Source organism: Sycon ciliatum, chromosome 9 (assembly GCF_964019385.1).
Source record: "Sycon ciliatum chromosome 9, ocSycCili1.1, whole genome shotgun sequence".
In the NCBI taxonomy this organism is placed as follows: domain Eukaryota; kingdom Metazoa; phylum Porifera; class Calcarea; order Leucosolenida; family Sycettidae; genus Sycon; species Sycon ciliatum.
In genome coordinates, this window is record NC_088651.1 from 25,744,893 (window position 1) to 25,751,079 (window position 6,187).

Here is a 6,187-nt window from a genome sequence, read left to right on the forward strand (position 1 = left end):
TGGCGAGCCCGGCGATCCCTTTCCCAGGAGGCCAGGGTCCAATACCTAAAATCCGCTGTGACGCCCGAACTATTATATGGAAGTGTGGCCTATAGCACGTCCCTCTCAGCTTTTGCTGTAGGGAAGCTTCAGCATATTCAGAATCGTGCCATCCGCGCTGTGTTCAGCCTACCACCCAAATCTTCGGTAAGCCGCCAAAGGGAGAGCGTATCCCTCCGAAAATCGAGCAGACACAACACCACCGACTTCTCGATCTCATCGTGGGCGGCCTGAACGGTTAATAGGGAGGTTTAGTTCCCACGTAACGGAAACGCGTACGTGGGTGATCCACGTAAAGTGGATGAAGGGCACCCACGTTGCAATGTTGTGTTTAGTCACACGAAACAAACAAAAGCATGATGCGAAAGGCCCAAACCTGGGCAAAGACGAAGATACCCGGGCCTAAGAAGCTCATCCAATATTTTGATTTCGTGCTTCGGAAACTTCTTCAGCTGAGCACCCTCACAGCTCGCACAATGCGCTCCAATCTGATTTTCACCCACGTTCTGGCGGAACGTGGGTGAGCCTCCATACACGGCATGTCGTGAATCAGAAAACGTCTGTACGTGGGTCACTGAGTATCAAGTGGTACACACACGTAAAGTACCCACGGATTACGTGGGACTAAACCTCCCTAATGTAGTAAAGGGCTTTCAAAGCAGCTGACGCCCGCAACAACGGCCACAACTCGACATCAAGCCAACGCTGGGCTCATTCTGCCGCTGGCCAGGACGAATATAGGCACTCACCGACCGGTATTCCGTGGACCTGCGCTGTGGAACACTCTGCCAGCCAGTGTACGTTCCTGCAAAGCCGTGGCCGATTTCGCAGCAGCCGTGTACCCGTGCAATCTCAGGCCATAAACGATTTTAAAGAGATAGTCCACTGTCCTAGTAGTAGTAGTAGTATTCTTTTATTTTCTATTGGAAGCCTCAATAGTGATGAACACAACTCTTAAGAGAGCCGATAACAGAGTAGAGGGGTCCTCCAGTGCATGGTTCAGAAAAAATAGATGAATAAAGGGTTCCCGCCATGGCCCTTGAAACTTGGCTATTTTAGCGATGCAATTTAGTGATATCTGGAGATGATAGCCATTGCTTTCCTGAATGTAGCTATGGCTCTATGTGGTGGTGATGTTAAGACTCCTCAGGTGAGGTAATGTTGGTATGGTGGTGGTTTATTCTCAGCTCAATTGTGTAGGCTGTACCAGCGCTCGTTTTTGGAACCAATATTTGGTCGTATTTTGGGCCCATTTCGAGGTGGGTGCCAGTTCCAAGGTTTCCGTAAGTGATGCAACGAGCCCTTTTGCATGGTTGTAGACCCCAAAGGAAACCCACATGCAAAATTTGATCGAAATTGGAGAGATGGACCAGCCCAGCTTTTCTGTTTTTCTCAGACATGCTCTCTTAAAACGGTTTAATGCATTTAAAAACAGTCTGAATGCTCTAGCTGTGGTAAATCCAGACAGCAGTGCACGATTTATGAATTTGCCGCTAACCAAGAGGAGTGCTGCCACAAGCCAGGGTGGGGGAGCATAAAACTCTATCTTCGGACTACTAGCTCTATGTATACTTTGCTAGATTTCGCCAGTGGAGCTCATAGTTATTGGCCAAAACGATCGGCATGAAGTCTAACGAACGACACGACATCTTTGAACTCGCTAAAAGCAACCGTGTCCGGGGGCATTAACTGCTATGAACATAGCGAGCATTGTCCGCCTCGCATAACTTTAAGGCTAACCAGAAAGAATGCTCAACCAAGCCGGGACAAGGCAGCATAGTACTCAATTTGGGGAAAGCTAGTTGTTTGAATCTTTTTTGATCTCAGCAGAGCTCAGAGTCACTGGCTAAATCGATCACAAAGAAGTCTAGTGAATGACAAAGCAATTTTAAACTGACACAAAGCAGTAAAATCCAGAGTTAGACTTAACACTTACCTAGCCAAGCCAAGTTAAGTGTAATATAAATCGACCAAAGATTTCCAGTGAAGTAAGTGATATCGATGTGTCAACACTTGCGGTTTATACAGGCGTGTGCACACAAGTTGTAACATGATTGAAACCACACAGAGTTACATTTGCCTTACAGAAAAATAAGCGTCAGAAACCAATCATGCTATACGACTACCAGGCTGTCTGCTACCATCATAAGGTGTGATCAACAATGAATACTGTATCCTGCATGGCATGTGCGACACAATACTGGTAGTCATTGTTGATCAAACATTCTGATTGTAAACTTTGCACTGTGTACCATTGTGTTTACTTGTACAGTGTGGTGTAGTGGCGTGGAAGTCGTTCAGACAAACTCCAGGAAACGCCAATCGAGTATCATGGAATGTGATGTACAACAAGACACGCAGTGACACTGTGTTGCGGGTAACCTACACGTCAGCATTCGGCTCGGTGGTTACTAACACCTGGAATTCATTCACTATCTCTATTCTCATCAACAACACTGAATGTCAAGATCCTGGTCCTATTAGAAGTGGTGTATCCAGCTTTTCAGGCAGTGAAAGCCACACAGTGACTCCCGGCTCTATCAGTGGCATATGTAATATCAACACTGCTGGTCCACTCAAGCTATCACCCAAATTCACCCGGAACTACAGTGGCTATCACATGTATGATGGGTTCAGTTACAATAGTGGTAGTACCCGACTGGTAGCCACTCTTCACGTTGAAGAACTGTGTAGTAACTAGCGCATGTATTTCAATGACCCAGTTATTGTTATTATTATTATTTTCTTATTTTGTCAGGGATTTCCCAACAGGCATTGTTCTACATCGTAGCATGTCGAAAGGACACTTTCCAAGTAGATTTGTAGTATTCACCTACATGATCCTTTCGCGGTCCAATGCGCTCAATATCATTTTGGAATCTAGAAATTTTTTATGACGCCTGCTCTTCGCCATTTTGTAAACGTTGCTCGTGAAATGCACCTACACATGTATTGAATTGTAAATGCAGTACATTTCTGTCAAAACTCTACAATTTAACGTTTCTCTTGCCAAGTTGTGTACTTGAAGTGTCTTTTACCCTTTTGCGCCTGCCTCCCTTTTGCGCCTGCCTCCCTTTTGCGCCTGCCTTCCTTTTGCGCCTGCCATTCATTTCTGCACTGTTTTAAAGTATTACATACATCGTTAACCTTTTGCTTGTTTTGTTTTGTTTTCATCATGTTTTAGATACAGTCATTTTATTAGCTTTGGGTTCCTTTCAAATAAAATGTTGCATTTTCATAAATCTGGAGTGAGTCACCGCAGCCATTATTATAATGCGCGTCACTAGTAACGGTATACAAACATATCCAGTGTGCGAGGCATGTCCCAAATCGGCCCGATTTTTCCGCCTAATTGGCTTTTCGATCGGCTAAGAAAATGTCCAAATGACTCTGCATGCGTCACAGTTTTGAATACGTGAAGTGGAACTTTTAAAAGCAAAAGCTGACAATTGTAAAAAAATATGCACACTTTGATTCTCTCTAGCTACTGGCGTTCAGTTGACGTTCGTTGTTTAAAAGTTTCTTAGAATGCATGTTTTATACACACTTAATGTAGCATAGAAGTCAGAAAAAAGTGTTTCAGGAACTTTAATCTTTTCTCAAGGTGGTCGGTCTTGGCGACGATTGTGACCTCGTCAGAAGTCACTACCAGATCAATGGCAGACTTGCGAGTGGCTTCTCCTATTCTCCTCCGAAGTGTGCGGAGAAGTGACTCACTTTCAAGGCAAATAACGCTAGTTGGACTATCGCGTCACATCAGAAATAACTTGTCTCTTAACCTCTCTACTACAGGGCAGTGAGGAGTCAACCAAAACTCTAACTGTTGAACCACTATTATGAAGAAATTTTTGATGCAATCTATATTTAAAAAAAAGAGAAGAAACACATGAGAACGAATTATGCATCAACTATCCATGACTGTAACAAGATGATAAACAGTCAGAAATTGCGATAATAGGGCACAAAACTGACAGGCTACTGAGCCATTCAGCGACCCGAGACCTACCTGTAACACATCTCCAGTGCGCAAACCAACAGCCTTCCAACTTTGAAGGTTTATGGTTACGTAGGACCGAAGAAGGGAAAGTGAGTTTAGCGAAAACGTGCACAAGCTACATGTAAGTCCCACGGCAACAAAGAATGCTGACCGTTGCAGGACAATGACGAGACCAGTTAAATACTGCAACATGACAATCTGTATTAGGAATGGGTTTGCGCCGACACTGGAGCTCGCGCTATTCCGGTGACTTGACTTGACACTAACTTGACTGACCCACGACTGCCACCCAGAGCACACGAGAAATTCATCGAACCTTCGACTCGGCAAACCTGCAAGAAAGCACCACTCCCTGCTCAATACACAGTGTTTCGGGAAATTCCCCCTCAACAGTTGAGCTTGAGTAGGCCGAGGAAGATTGTGCGTGAAGAGCACCACTTATATAGTGCTCTCCATGCCCAAACATAACCAGAGATACAAACTTACAGAAACACTCCGTTTCGAGCGCGACAAAAACCTCCTGAACACCAGATAGCAGCGTGAGTCAGTGTAGCTCCTGGACGGTGGAAACAGACGTAGAGGACCCTCGGTCATTCACAACGCTGTCACCTCCAAACCAGCTATTCGCAAGCCCGCGCTGGGCACAAACAGTACGAAATAGTGGTTGCGACTTCGGCGATGAGTTTTCTCCCACACTTCGCCTAAAAAAATTTCTTCCTCAGCCTACTCAAGCTCAACTGATCAGGGGTGAATTCACCGCAACATTGTGTATTTAATTTTTTTAATTTTTTATTCTTATTTTTCTAGGGAATTCCCAACAGGCGTCATCGCCTTCTTACAGGGAACCCTAAGAACGTCTTGATGGATGATCGAAATTCAGCAAGTGAATTAGAAAGGCAATAAGAAGGTGGCAGTGCATTCCACCGGTTAGCACTTACGTAAGAAATTGCACTGAAACCATAGCGTGTGCTAGCAGGGGGTAAAACAAGCGCGGCAGACACCTGACCACGGGTAATGGCAGCGGTGTGAGCACCGTGAGCACGAAGAGTAAAGCGGTCTTGTAGGAGAGAGCGAGCAAGGCCATTCAGGCAGCGATACACAAATACATAGGTCTTGAAATTGAGGCGTTGTTCAAGGGTGTATACATTGGTGTTACTGTAGAGAAGGGCAGTTGGGGTCATTCTATCCAAGGAAAACAATTCTCTTTAGCGCTTAGCGGCTGGCAGCAAGAAGGTTGTTATAAAGAGCTCGCGACAAACAGTGTACATATGCGGTGCTGCTAGACTCAAGAGTAGACTGAAGTATAGAGAGGTAGAACAGTCGCTTGCCAAAGATAATGATATTCTGTTTTGCATGCACAAAGGCTCCGACTTTCTTGTTAACAGATGTACACACCGCTGCTACTTGGTCTGAAAAGGATAGATGCTCATCAACTAATATTCCTAAATAGCGAGCGGAAGCAGAGGGGGTATTGAGCAGGGAGTGGTGCCGAGTCGAAAGTTCGATGGACTTCTCGTGTGCTCTGGGTGGCAGTCGTAAGTCAGTCAAGTGTGAAGTCAAGTCGGTGGAATAGCGCGAGCTCCAGTGTGGGAGTAAACCCCTTCCTAACAAACCATGGCCGAAGTCGCAATCACTATTTCGTAATCTGTATTGTATTGTGTCTTTAAAAATTAATAGTAGTTTTAGATGTTTCATTTGACCAAAGAAGACCACACGAAGCCTGCAGACACACACGAATATTTTGTATGCCACAATGTATGCCAACTTTAAATTGCTGCAAAGTCTTGATAAAAAAAGGCTGTTCAAATATTTATTTACGATACTGGCGAAATGTGTGTACGGTCAACTAAGTAACACATGTGATAAATGAACACGAACGTAGTTGTGTAGAACGGAGGTGTTATGAATCCTACCACTCAATTATCACCAGTGCTAAGTCAATCACAAAGAGAAAGAGAGGTACACTGAATATGCTGTTATACTGCTGCGGTGAGAAAGAGGGATGCAAAGTAGAACATAATTGACAGCCAACAAAATGTTTTGGACGTTTAACGTCTAATGTCACATTTCATCGTTGCCAGATGCACAAGAATAATACTTCATAGAGCTCGAAAAATAATCCGGTGGTGAGTAGAAATTAGTGTGTGATAC